This window comes from Lissotriton helveticus, chromosome 3_1 (genome assembly GCF_964261635.1).
Source record: "Lissotriton helveticus chromosome 3_1, aLisHel1.1, whole genome shotgun sequence".
Classification (NCBI taxonomy): Eukaryota; Metazoa; Chordata; class Amphibia; order Caudata; family Salamandridae; genus Lissotriton; species Lissotriton helveticus.
The window spans coordinates 14,769,368-14,784,389 of NC_136061.1; positions in this window are offsets into that span (position 1 = coordinate 14,769,368).

A 15,022-nucleotide genomic window follows, 5' to 3' on the forward strand; every position below is an offset into this window, starting at 1 on the left:
CGATCGCTGGGGCCACATCCATATGAATCTCGTGCATGAATCCACTGCGACCAAGATATATTTATAGTTACCATCCCTTTGTAAGGGACCACAGTGGTCCAGATAAACACAGGCTAATGGTTTATCTGAGATTAGAAGGGGTGTCTGTGCTGGTCGTCTCACCGTTGATACTTTCATTCTTTGACATATTTCACATTCTAAAACATAGTTCCTTGTTTGTCTTCTCATTTGTGGCCACCAGTATCTCTGTTTTAATAACGATACTGTGGCTGAGACACCAGCATGTATAGAAGCAAGCCCTTCGTGTGCCGCTATTATCAGTCCTAACCTATGTTCCATGTTTGGAATTGCCCTATCCCCCACTCCAGGGATTCGAGCAAAAGGAACATTGTTTGCATCAGTTATGTATGAGTATTTTACTGGAAAGCCTTTCGGGAGTGTTTCTATCGAATCCTTTTCTGTAGCGCTGACAGCCTGTAATATTTCGCTGTCTATTTTTGTTTTTGACCGTGTGATGGCAGCTACGGAAGCCGTCTGCACAGCTGCCTTCGCGGCCTCATCAGCCAATGAATTCCCTGCAACGTGAACGCCATCACGTTGATGACTCAGTGTATGTATCACGTGAGTCTTTGGTAGTTCTTTTTGTAACAGAACTACTTGTTCCCAGAGCATTTTATGCTTGATTGTGCCTCCTTTTGCATCCTTAAAACCATTCTGAAGCCAGATCTGCAAGTATTCATTGTAAGACTGAACGCAATAATACGAATCGCACACTATGAGTGTGGGGAATTCTCGATCGGTATTTTCAAGCGCCATCTTGAATGCCAGTAGTTCAGCTCGCTGAGCTGTACAATCTCCTAGAGATTGTGTTTTAGTGACGGCTGGTTTAAATTTCCCTTCGTGCCAGCGACCTTTAACAATCGCGCACGCAGCACTGTAAGCTTGTTTACCCCCCACTGCGGGTTGTGCTGATCCGTCTGTATATATTATACAGCCGTAATGTTCTAGAGGCAGAATTTCGGTCGGCGGAGGACATTCAAATTCATATTGGAGAAATTCTTGTGTTTTTAAGTTAGGATCAAATTCGTATGCCACGTCTGTTGCAGCAAGAGAATTAGCCCATTGTATCCTTCTTGGATGGAGCGCTTTAGCATTTGGAATGCTTGCTTTTGTTACAGCCTCTAGGGCTGGTATCGGTGTCATGATTATTATTCGTTTACCTTGTGCCAGGGCTCGTTCTTTTGCTATAGCTGTCTGTGTTGCAGTTAGAATTTTTTCCGTTGGGCTAAATTTCATTTCAGCCTTAGTGTACAAGTGTGATTTGAATGCAATTGGTACCTTTTCTCCCTCATTAGAGGTCAGGTATGTGAATCCGCATCTTCCTGGGATGACACGAATCACAAGATTGCGTGTGTTATCACGTGTTTCTAATTTTGTTTTAATTAACATGTATGTTTGTAAGGATCTCAGAATTTCTGTGTGTATTTGAGTCCAATTGGTTCTTTTAAAATCTGGTTTTATTAGATCATAAAGGGGTTTGACCCTTTCTGCGTAATTTGCAATGTATGTTCTTTCGAAATTTAGGAAGCCTGGAATTGACTGTAGGTTTTTTAGTGTTCTAGGTGCTTGGAGTACGGCACATTTCTCTAGGAAATTGTCAGCCAGGCTTTTGCCTTCACTTGATAATTCATATCCTAAGAACAGGACTGTCAGATGGGCAATTCTGGATTTTTTAAAGTTGAATTTGTAACCCTCTGCTGCGAACCCAAGTATTATGGTGTTCACTCTCTTCAAGTGAGTATCCAAGTCATCATCTGTTAAGTATATGTCGTCGACATAAGATAATGCTTCGTCATCATATGTTTGTAGTAATTCTGTTACTCTCGCTGAGAATACCCCTGGGCTGTTCTTGTACCCCTGGGCTAACCGACAGAATTGTTTTTGAGTGCCATTTATTGAGAACGCAGACAAATATCTGCTCTCTGGTGCTATGTTTTGACAAAAGAATCCATTAGAGATGTCTAATGTTGTTTTGTATTTTTTGCGCACTATGTTATTCATTAGTGCAGCACTATGCGAGTTTTGCACTGCAAAAGTTTTGCAACATGAGTTAAGGTGTCGGTAATCCAAAACTAGACGATATGAATTGTCTGGTTTGGAGACCGGAAACAAAGGGTTGTTCATTTGTGAGGTGCAAGTTTCAATCACCCCCTGGTATTCTAATTGATCTAGGATTTCTTTTACCTGTTTTTTAGCTTCTTGCTTAATTGGGTACTGTCTTTGTGCAGTAGGTTGTGATTTTAACTGGATTTTGTGAGGAGGAGAGTCCTCATCCCATCCTACGTGATTTTTATATAAAGCAGGAGCTTGAGCTACTGCCCACTTTCTAGCAAGTGTGTATTTTTTATGAATTGGGATATGATTTGAGAAGGCAGGCATAATTATTTCTTCGCCATGAGGGCAATCCCTGACAAACTCTGGTGGCCAGTCTTTTTCAGGTAGAAGGATGTCATAGCCCTTGGAGAGATTATCCCAGAATAGTCCCCTTATTTTTCTAGTCTTATCCCCTTCTATACGTAAAGTTATTTCATATATTTTATGAGGTTTGCTAACTCTGGTGTCTGCAGTTTCCACTTGAAGATATTCATTCGTGTCCACTGTCTCCAGATGATTCATAAGGACTTTGCGAGCTATGCTCACTTCTGCTGCGCTGTCTAGCATTGTCTGAGCCCATTCTCCGTTTTTCAGTTGTGTCCTCAGAATTCTCGGCATTGTTAACTATTTTAATGCTGGCTACCTTCTTTTTTGGAAATTGTAATTTCTTTTTTAGATGAGCAGGTTCCTTGTCTTTGGACTTGGCGTGCTCTTCTCTTTGTTCTGATCGTCCTCTTCTTTCCGATTTCTGCGAGGAAGTCTGAAAAGATTGAGAGGGACGTGTATCAATGTCTTGATATCTATCAGGCTTCTTTATATTATCCCTATTTCTAAGGTTATGTCTTTTCCCAGAGGGGTCACTTTGGGGTGACCTGTGTCTTTGGTTCGGAGATTTTTCTCTCCGCCGAGGAGACCTTCCTCTGGACTGGAATTTCTTTTCTTTAGGATTGGATTGTTTGTTTCCATCCCAGCTCTTTTTTTGTGATGTTAAATTATTATTTAAAAATATTTTTTCAGGACTTTCAATCAGTTGTGGTTTTACTGGTATTCCACCTAAACTATCTCTACCTAGTTCCTCATAGGATTTTTCTATGATTCTGGCAATTTCAGCTGGTTGGTCTGCTATATCTGTCTCTTTTAACCTCTGGCGGATCGCCACGTTTGCTGCTTCTCCCTTTATGTTGGCTAATAATATAGCCGAGACCTGCTTGAAGTCTTTCAGTAATTTCATACCAAGAGTTAAAGCGGGTTCTGGACCGTATTCGTCTTGAATTTGTTTTAGCACATCTGGTATTACCGAGATGGATGGAACACCATGCGTTTTTGTGTAAATGGAAGCAAAGACTGTACCCCAAGTGTCACAGTCCTCCACGTGTGGTGCGATTCCCATTGGAAGACAGATAGTCAAAATCCTGTGTTTTTCTAACGGGGTGGTGTCTGGAAACACCGCCTCTATTTGGGTGATTTTTTGTGCTAGCCAGAATGGTATTTGTTCCCGTTTAGCTGGTACTTTACCTAGGCAGGACTGTATGTTCTGTGGTGTAATTTTATTTGTGTTCCCCTGGTGAGGGGTCAGCTGTGGAATTTTAATTGCTGGTTGGATTGTTGAAGTCCGCATCACATATTGGATTAATTGTCTATGTACTTTTATTAATTGTTTTAGTTGTACTAAAAGATCTGCTGCAGACATTCTTTCAATGTCTGGATGTGGTGTGTATCCGGCTAGGACCGGCCACGTTGCTCCTGGTCTACCTAAAGGACCGAGCCTGGTGATGTGATTATTGTGTTTTAGGGCGCCATTAAATAAGAGCAGGTGCTCTTGAAATTTAAGTGGTACTTCCACCTCCTCGAAAGGAGTGTACGTATCAGGAGGTTCCTCTGTTTTGTAATAGTGGAAGTACTTTGTTACAGCATTTGCTGCTGGAAAATGTATCCATGAATAGTATACCTCTGTCTGCCGATATTCGTGTGCCTCAATTACGAATATGACTGTGCCACCTCTAGGTGTCAGTCCATTTTCTATAAGTTTTAAAGTTATAGATTTCCTTTTGATGACCGGGATGAGTATTATATCCGGGTCCGTTTCTTGCATAGCAGTATCAGCTGCTGCGAGTTCAGTTGCTATTCTAACTGTCTCTCTTTCTTCATCACTGTCTACCATTTTACCGACAGGAAGATTATTTCTTTTGTTTGCAGATCAGGTTTCTTATGGAAACAAAGATTAGATGCACAATATTTTGGAACAGTGTATCCTTCAACGTTGACTAAACCAAGAACCATACATAGGAGTTCCCTCCTGCGAGGTCTGGCGGATATTACCTTTCACCCACTCCAGACGTCTTTGGAGTATTATGGGAAAAAAGGGGTCTGAGTGAAAAAGCACGACTGAGTTACTCTAAATGTCTTGCGTTAGTTTTATCGCCTATCCAAACGAGTTGGGCGCCATGTAGTGTAGTTCCTATTATCCCAATCGGCTCTGCGCATTGGAATAATACCTTCAATAGTATAGACCTAGGACGGAGGTTAACTAGGTCTTCTACTGACGATATTAGACTTAAAGTTTTTGGTTTTGCCAGCTAGCTCAGAGTTCACTAGAAACTTTCTCGAATAGGCAAGGAGGAGTTTAACCTCCCTGGATAGACAAGAAGGGATTTAGTTTCTGACAACCATAGAACATGACAACTTTGCTCTCCCCTAATCAAGAGTGTATCTCTAGAGTCGTGTGAAAACAAAAGACAACTTATTTTACTCAGTCAGTTCAGTGCATTCTTAGTTTCACCAGATTGTATAGAAAAGGAAGAGACGGGCGTGTTCAATAAAAGATGTTATTTATTGATCAGTCTCTTTTCTCGTACAAGAGAAATGAATCGAAATTATTGCGATACTTACGGTTAAGTAAAGTGCATACAATAAAAGCAGGAGTATAAAATAATACTGCAGAAGCATTGATATGGTTTCTAAGCCATATGATATTTAAAATTGATAAAATAGATACATACATATATACATTTGACTAATCGTACTCAACTGGTGCTTCTAACCACGCCTACCCCAGTGTACCTGACCTAAGCCTAATACGTGGGCGGGAGTAGATAAGTAGCAGTTTAAGTTAAGTTTGTTTTGCCAAGTGACTGACTCAAGAATTCTCTGCAAGGGGTTTTTCAGTTCTGTACCTGAGATCTAGAATGGTTGAGGGCTGGTATCTCTCGTCTCTGGTCTTGATATTCCAGCTGCCTGCGAGGGCCGCTTGGAAGCGCCGGAGCTGGATTTCTCGGCAGGAGAAAAGCAGCGTCTCGTTCTCAGCGCGTCAGGAAGGCGGGGCAGCGCCAGCGGGGTCCGCTCTGTGCTGGCCTCTTCGGCAAGTCTCGCTGCTCCGATCTCGTCACCACCGCGTGTGTTTGCATAGGGCAATATCGGTAATATTTATACCTTTAAGGTGCCGAGATTGACGTAAGGATGGACATAGATACGTCAATAAGGATGTCATACGACTTGGTCGTTAGCACATTCTTTTGCTGAAGTTCTCGATGAAATCAAAACAATGGCCGCAGGGTTTTTCCCAGGTTGTCATAGATTTGATTTGTTTTGAGAACTCCGTATGCCTTATCAGGGGCTGGAGGAATATCGCTTGTCTAATTAGATGGCAAGCGTTATGACCTAATCAGATAACACGTTCCTGTGCCGTAGTGTGGCTTTATCAGATAACGGTTCCTGCATCATGGGGGTTTTCTGCATCATGGGATGGCTGCTAGTTAACTTGTTAACCAGAAGAGGGTCAGGAATAGGGGGATCGATACAGAACCTATAGGAATACATCACAGGACCAGACACAAGCGGACGATCTCTGTGCGGGCTGAGTGTGAGGATACACTATTTCCCAGGATACAAGGATCTCACCGGATACCAAACTGAAATCAGGCTATACATTTCATGATGTTTCTCTAATACTACCCTCACCAAAATGGAAGCCAAAATGTGCAAATGATGGAATACTTGTTCTACTCAACTACCCTTCAAATAGGTAATGAACACTTCAATAAATGGCTAAAAGAATACTAGTAGAGCAGCATTTAAAGCTTAGTAGTATCTGGTAGAGTGTATTCACAGCACTCTGGTGTCATTGCAAGAGATCAACGAAGGCTCGTCTCTTTGATTGTGACTTCTGATTGAGGAGCAGTGGTATTCTTTGTGAAAAATATCTGAAGACTGCGTCAAGGATTGTGAAGAGTTAACTGACACTAGCAGAATTCAAAGTGAATGTTAACCAGTTTACCGGGGCGGCAATTCCGCCGCAGTGCAGGCGTTCCATTGCGCGGGCGTGCCACGCTGGCCAACTGACGTGCGCAGCACTACTGAGGTGGCCCAGAACTGTGTGCAGTTGCATTAAATTATGCTTATTGGAATTATGTGTTATTGTGTGGAGTGACCTTATTTGGATATCCGGTATGTGGCATATAGTGCTAATATGTGGAATGCATTTATGTTGTATTGAGTACAGTGTAGTAATGTGGTGTGTAATTATGTGGCGTTAGGTGGTATTATGTGGAGTGTATTTATGTTGTGTGGTGCAGATTTCTGGGGTTTAGAACCATGTGGTGTGGTGTGGAGTTATGTGGCATGGTTTGGAGTGACTTCTGATTGAGGATTTCATTAATATTGAACCAGTCTTGATTATTGATCAGGGCTGTAGAATAATAAGTGGTGTTGAATATGCCATCAAGCACACATTTGTGGTTCTGTCTGATTTTATATAAACTTTACTTAAATTAACGACTCTTGCTTAAATGGCTAAAATGAAATAAACTAATGCTGAATTGGAAGTATCTGTTTGATGATGAGGCTCCAGGCATTTCCCAACATTCACTTGCCATCCTCAGTGGGGAGGGTCATGTCTTTCTCAACAATTAATGATCTCTGGGAAGAGTATGTTGAAGAACAAGGGGAGGAGAAAAATCTGGGTCACCATGGACCTATTTCCTGAGGGCTAGCCACCTCCCCTAAGGAGAAATGTATCTTGAAAAAAAGTTTTGCCAGTAAATAAACCTTCAGCATTTCCTGGTTTCTAAATCAGTCGAGGACGTCACTTCCTGTTTCCTCGCGTGAAGCGTGTTGGGCGTGGCCTGTTTCTGCTGCTGCTGCTTGTACAGCATGTATGCAGCTCAATAGCCACAGTGGATGGATCCAGAGAGTACGTCACATCCTGTTTCCTTATGTGAAGCGTGCTGGGCGTGGCCTGTTTCTGCTGGTGTTTCAGCGCGTGGCTGTACAGCAAGTATGCAGCTCAATAGCCACAGTGGATGGATCCAGAGAGTACGTCACAACCTGTTTCCTTATGTGAAGCGTGCTGGGCGTGGCCTGTCTCTCCTGCTGCTGGTTGTACAGCAAGTATGCAGCTCAATAGCCACAGTGGATGGATCCAGAGAGTATGTCACTTCCTGTTTCCTTGTGTGAAGCGTGCTGCGCGTGGCCTGTCTCTCCTGCTGCTGGTTGTACAGCAAGTATGCAGCTCAATAGCCACAGTGGATGGATCCGCAGAGTACGTCACATCCTGTTTCCTTATGTGAAGCGTGCTGGCCGTGGCTTGTTTCTGCTGCTGCTGGTTGTAGAGCATGTCTGCCACAGTGGAAGGATCCAGAAAGTACGTCACATCCTGTTTCCTTATGCGAAGCATGCTGGGCGTGGCCTGTTTCTGCTGCTGCTGGTTGTAGAGCATGTCTGCCACAGTGGAAGGATCCAGAAAGTACGTCACATCCTGTTTCCTTATGCGAAGCATGCTGGGTGTGGCCTGTTTCTGCTGCTGCTGCTAGTTGTAGAGCATGTCTGCCACAGTGGAAGGATCCAGAAAGTACGTCACATCCTGTTTCCTTATGTGAAGCATGCTTGGTGTGGCCTGTTTCTGCTGCTGCTGCTAGTTGTAGAGCATGTATGCAGATCAACAGCCACAGTGGATGGATCCAGAGAGTACGTCACATCCGATTTCCGTATGTGAAGCGTGATGGTTGTGGCCTGTTTCTGCTGATGCTGGTTGTATAGCAAGTATGCAGATGAAAAGCCCCTGTGAGTTGAAGAGGCTGAGGTGGACGGATCCCAGCACTGCTCAAGAAAGCCTAGGACAATTAAGGTCACTTTCTACACTGCTTTAATGTGTCCTACTGGAGCTTTCCATCATGGATGTGTCATATCTACACTGCTTAATACGCTCAACCTGCTCTGCGCGCTCGCAAACGGCCTGCTCCCAAAACTGTCGACCAGCTGACATTTCTTTTCCGGTCTTGCCTTCGTGGAACAATGCCTGTGAAAGGCAGCTCAGCAGGCAACTAACGGGGAGGCCAGGCCTGCAGGATTAAAAAAGCGGTACAGTAGTGGCCCAGCATTAGGCTGGTGCAGCTTGTCTGGCAGTGGTCCCAATCCCCCGTTACTCCAACTTCCTGCCACCTTAGCTCCAGCCTCAGCCTCTCCTCGCTTGCTCCCACATCACCCCGAACCCCCAGCCTCTGCCTCCCTGGCTAAGCCAATCTGTCCTCATCATAGCTTAGGACAGAGAGGGGAAACACGGAGACCAAGACCACAGACTCAGAGCAACCCGTCCCAAGAAAACTAACAAACATAAGACCCCGCAATGCATCCTCCTCAACGTCCGATCTCTCCACAAACACGCCACCAAAATCTGGGACTTCCTCGACAGCACCACCCCGGACGTAGCATTCTTTACCGAAACCTGGACCAAAACCACCTCAGGACCGGACATCGCCATCGCCATTCCCCAAGGATACAAGATCACCAGGAAGGACCGCACTACTCACCAGGAAGAACAATCACCATCGTCCTCAAATCCACCCTCTGCCTGAGAACACTTTCCGACGAGCCAACAGACCTGATAAAACACCTTCACTTCAAGATACTGACCAGCCCTACCTCCACCCTCCGAGGAACCCTCATCCACCGACCCCTTGGACCCTGCAGACTTTTCACAAACTCCATCTAGGACATCATCTCCCCGCATGTCATTGCATCCACCAACTACACCCTACTGGGAGACCTCAACTTCCACCTCGACAACCAACTGGACCTCAGCACCACATCCCTCCTGGACAACCTCCACAACATTGGACTCCGCCAGATCGTGACAAACCCATGCACTCAGCAGGACACACCATCGACCCCCTCTTCACAACAAACTCCATCACCTCCAGCCACACCACCGAACTCCCATAGACTGACCATCGATGTGCCCACTTCACCTTCAGAACACCCACCATCCACAGACACCAGCACCTGCTCCCACGAAAAAACTGGACCTGAATCACCAACGACCAGCTCACCTCCTCACTCAACAACTCCACCCCAACCATCGCAGAAAACAACGACCTATGCCCTTCTCGCCGCAACAGATGACATCCGCACCTTACTGGACAAAGGAGAAATAGCAGCCCTCATCCTCCTTGACCTCTCAGCAGCGCTCGACACAGTCTCTCACCGCACCCTAATACGCAGACTCCACGATGCAGGGATCAAAGACAAGGCCCTCAAGTGGATCCACTCCTTCCTCTTCAGCAGAACGCAGCGGGGCAGACTCCCCCCTTTCTTCTTGGACCATACATCTACCACTGGCGGCATCCCCTAGGGGTCCTCCCTCAGCCCTACGTTCTTTAACATCTACATTGCTCCACTTACTCCCTTCGTCAGAACCTGCAGACTCAAGATTGTGTCATACGCAGACGACACCCAACTCATCTGCCACCAAATGGATGAAAAACAGCTGCCTACAACTAAACACTATCAAAATGGAAGTACTCATCATGTGCCCAAACCCCGATGCCCAGAACGACAAGTGGTGGCCCCTCCGCCCTCGGAAGCACGCCCACCCCCATGGACCACTCAGGCAACCTGGCGATCATCCTGGACTCAGAGCTCAAAATGGACCACCAGATCAACTCTGTCTCATCCTCCTGCTTCCACACCTTCCGCTTCGTACGTAAGACCTTCAAATGAATCCCCCTCTAACACAGAAAGTCTGTCACTAATCCCCTGGTCACCAGCAGGCTCGACTACGGCAATGCACTCTACTCCGGAATAAACAATAACCTCACCCACAAGCTACAGAACATCCAAAACGCCACTGCAAGACTGGTCCTCAACCTACCAAGACACTGCCACATCTCCCAGCACCTGCGCACACTCCACTGGCTCCCCATCGAAGCTAGAGTCACCTTAAGCTGACTCAAATTCCACGCACCCCAAAGGACCCGTACGATAAGCCTAGCTCTCCTACGCCGTGGTCCCAAGCACCAGAAAGACCAGACCGGGAGGCCGCTCCTTCTCCTTCCACACTTCCAGAGCCTGGAACGACCTACTGCTCCACCTCAGACAGACAACATTGCTCCCCATCTTTGCAAGAAACCTAAAAATCTGGCTCTTCAACCGACCCCCTCCTTGATGGACTAGAACCTGCGACCACGAGCACCGCCCAACGCGTTGAGACCCTTACGGGTGGGTAGTCGCACTTAACAAATGCATGATAAATTTATTGATTGAGCAAGGGGGATGGTCGAAACCCCCAGTTGAAAACACCAGCAAATCACATTAATACTTGCCAATATCTGCTAACTTCATAACTAATGGGGGCTACATCTCATTGCAGGGCCCAAGCCTGGTCGACAGATGACTGAGGAGGCAGTGTAGGCTGTGGAGAACCCTCTCCTGCCCTTGCTCAACCCCACCGCCAGCCACTGGATCTCGTCTTTGGCTGTTACCTTGGAGTAAGTACAGGGCCAACAAAGACTCTAACTCAGCCCCCGGAGCAACAGGGACTAAGGGCTCAAAAACCTCCAACGGAGCCAACGGAATGACCTTGCAGGAAACCAACTCTAACACCCCCTGGTATAATTACACTCAAAAACCACCAATTACACTCCCGAAACCCCAGGAGAACAAAAAAAGCAGGCAACAGGAATCACTGGCAAAGAAAGTAAGTCCCAGGCATACATTTGGAGACTAGTGTATAAACTTCCTTGCAAACTGGGAGACAGAAATTGACAAAAAAAATACAAGCAAGTCAGTCTGAAACAGGGGCAGAAAATGACAAAGAGGAGGGCAGTGTGCGCAAGTGCCCTCTTTCTAACATGGTATGCTCCCACTTTTTGCTGAATTGCTGATGTTCTTTGACTGAGTAAGTCCTGGGCTCCTGCTAATCAGGTACCCAGGGCCTATGTTCTTCCCCTAAAACTGCATTGAAGCCTAAAACCCAATTGGCATCTCTGGTCACATGTCAGCCCCTGGTAAATATCACAGTGACCAGAGAAGGCCTCTAAGGGCTGCAGCACTTATTGTGCCACCCTTAGAGGCCCTGTACCCTGACACACACACACTGTCTTTGCAGGTGGCATGTCTTGGTGCAGAACAAAGTGAAGAGTCAACATGGCACACATCCCTGTGTGCCATGCCCACAAACCACTGCCCTGGCATACATCAGTCACCCCTCTAGCTGGGTGCCCTATGTCAATGGTGAGGGTACAGGTGCATGACCCTGTACCCCTACAATACCCAGGTCCATTCCTGGGCACTGTAAGTGCAGTGCTGCCATTAAGAGTATATATATGCACCTCCTGGCACGTAACTATGCCTAGTTGCGCCGCCAGGGATCCTGGGAATTGTAGTTCCCCCGACGCGGTGGTGTAGGCTGTGATAGGGCAGTAGCTTGTTCCAGCTGCCGTGAAAAAGCGGCGGCAGCGAGCTCCGCAAAAGGAAACGGCAGCCCCCTCAGGAGAACAAAAGCAGGTCCTCCCAACAAGAATGGCAAGAAGTTCACTGGTAGCGCGTCCTCCATTCAGGCCTATGGAGAACAGGTAGCCTTGCAATAGTGAAAAACGAAAATGGCTGTCATTCAATATTAGGACATTCCACACACATCAGGGCTTGTCCTATTTTATACTTACAATGCACCCAACCCTTGGGCCTACCAGAGGGGTGACTGATATGAAGAAAAGGGAAGGTTCAGGGACTGGCAAGTGGGTGTCACTTGCCCAGTCAGCATGGCAGTACCAGACTGCACGCAGGCTCTGCAATGGCAGATCTCAGACACACTTTAAAAGGCCGCTTCTGTGGGTGGCACAACCAGTGCTGCAGGCCCACTAGCAGCATTTGGATTTACACGCCCTGGCACACTCAGTGCACTAGACTAGGGTCTGACAAGTAAACCAAAATAGCCAAACATGGAATCACTAATCCATACATCAATTTACAATAGGGAGCACTTGCACCGTGGCACTGAACAGCAGTGGCACAGTGCCCAAAGCATCTAACACCAGCAAAAACACATGAGGCAACAGCAAAAATGGAAGGGAGACCCACACCAATGGTGCCAGGTCTAACAACCAGTATCTGTTCCCCTTATCTATTTCAAAGATGCAGGTAAACTTGATAAAAGCGGAGTGCTCACTGGTGGCCGGAGCAGTAAAAAGAGACGGAGCAGGTCCGATCAATGCTTCCCTTTCAGAGTAGCACCGCAACTGCTCAAATAAAATACAAGCGGCACGCAGACACCCCATTCTCTCACCCTGCTGTTTCTGGAGGTACATATGCATTTAACCCCTTCAGCGCTAATGACAAGGGTAACTCGTCATGGACTTTCCATTGATTTCAATGGAAAGTCAATGGAGCTCAACCAACACCCTTAGCAGCCAAGTGGTTAAAGTGGAATAAAACATATTGTCAAGTATGGAAACTGCTTTACCCTTCTCTTGCTGGCTGAAAGTGCCCTGTTATCGTACTTTTAAACAGAGCGATCTGTGCAACCTTCCCTCATGACGGTCCCCTGAGGGGGGGAGGGGGGGGCTGGCTGGATTTGAATCAGTTGTGTAAAGTGAAAGAAACACTAGACCCCGATTGACGTTTTGTGTTCATGTTTACGAGTCCTTTGAGCCCCTCCACATCTGCATCCATTTGCTGTGGGTTCTTCACAGTGGGGGCTGCACTGTGGGAAATACACAAAGCCCATGAAAGAGTATCAGACACGGCGATGGAAGCGGCTGTCACTGCACGAGCACTCACCTTGTCTTGAGGACACACTCTTATTAGGGTGCAAGTAAACAGGGCCCTGCTGGGACAACAAAGCACCGGTGGCGAGGAATACAAGTAACAAAGGCCTGAGGGCCAAAGTCGAGAGACACCTCGGGTGCAGTGAGAACCGCCCGGGTTCAACGCTCCCTTTACCAGTGGTTTCATTGTTTGTGTTACCTCCAGTTCTATTGCTGTTGATTTACTCCCAGACGCTTCCTCCGTGGCGGTGCCTGGAGCAGTGCTTGTTTGCTGGAGATATGAGGCTGCCTGTGATTCACCCGAGACACTGATGATGGGCGCATTCTTTTTACGGCTCAGGAAACCGTTCCTGGCTTTTAGAAACCAACTTGCATCTCACGCAGCCAGCGCTTGTCAAACACACGCAGCAGTTGACTTGAAGAGCTTGGAATACATTTCATTTGGCCAGAATACCTTCGGAATATGAGTGAATGATTCCAATTTACAGGAAACTGAGGCTAATCTGTCTCTCGTTTTTTTTAAAGATATTAAATGCAAAAGCATCTTATTATACAATGCAATCTAAACAATGCCACATCACGTATACACTGAGAAACACAGGTTGTTCTGTCGAGAGAGGGTCTCGGCGCTTCGTGACAGTAGTGCTCTTTGCTGTGAGCTTTTCAATTTCATCTCTTCAACCAGCCCACTCCTCGCGGCCCCCGCTTTGCGGGCGCCGCTCGAGGCAACTACCAACTGGACACATCCCCTTTACTGAGGAGCTGAAGGAGAGCCACCCACCCTTGCGGGACTGCGAGGACCAGCGGGCGTTGCTCTCCTGACTCGCCGCAGCTGGTCCTCTTCCCGCCCCCTCCCGCTATAAACCGGAAACAGAATCCGCGTACGCGGGAGCGCGCCGGGAGAAGCCCGGGACAAGGGCGGGACTGTCTGTGGCCGTCCGGGGACGTACAAGGACGGGACGGGCCACCATATTTTGACATCTGCGTCGGACCCCAGGAAACACGGAGAAAAGCAGCAAATCTCCAATGTAGGTCGCGGAAAGAACTAATAGTATTACCGTGACCAAAACACAGATATAGGAACAGGGAATAGTCACTGACTTTTGGGATTTCCAAACCTACATCTTCAGTAGACTTCAAACAGTCTCTTAAGATAACTTCAAGAACTTTACCTACTGGAGCAAGAGTAATCTCACATTCATCAGTGGATATCCAGGCAACTTCAATGGCATTAAAAAAGTTACGATCACGCACAATCTTTATGAGACGTATGGGCACTGAGGAAGCAGTCAGGAAATCCTCCGATAAAGTATTAAAGCACGGCCAAATATCTAGTACCCCGGCAATTAGCAAATACTTTTCTGCTCTATCACCGAAAAAACAACTATCTATTATCAACTCTGAAGCAGGAAACAACTCTGACCCCATGGAAATTAAGGAGGAAAAACAGTCTCCCTCTCCGAACCAACAACGCGCACACCACTTAAGTGATTCAGATTCCGAAGGCAACCAAAAGAAAAGCTCATTAACCGAGGATCTACAAAAATTGGATCACGAGGTGTCTCACTCTACACCCCTAAAGCCGACAGAACCTCTAGGTAGCCAAACCTGTTTTGAAGATTCTATGTGCATCAACACGAAGTCAGCAAATGATAAATCGGAACTACCGTTAATTCAAGAAAATCTATTTATCAGCTCTCTGCAAAAATCACTTCATCACCATTCAGTACATGAGTCTTTCCCTCATCCTTTTTACCCAAACCTAAATTCTGCTAACCCTGCAACACCTATGTCAAAAGCTCTTTTTTCCTTGCAGGAAATACTGGAATCGG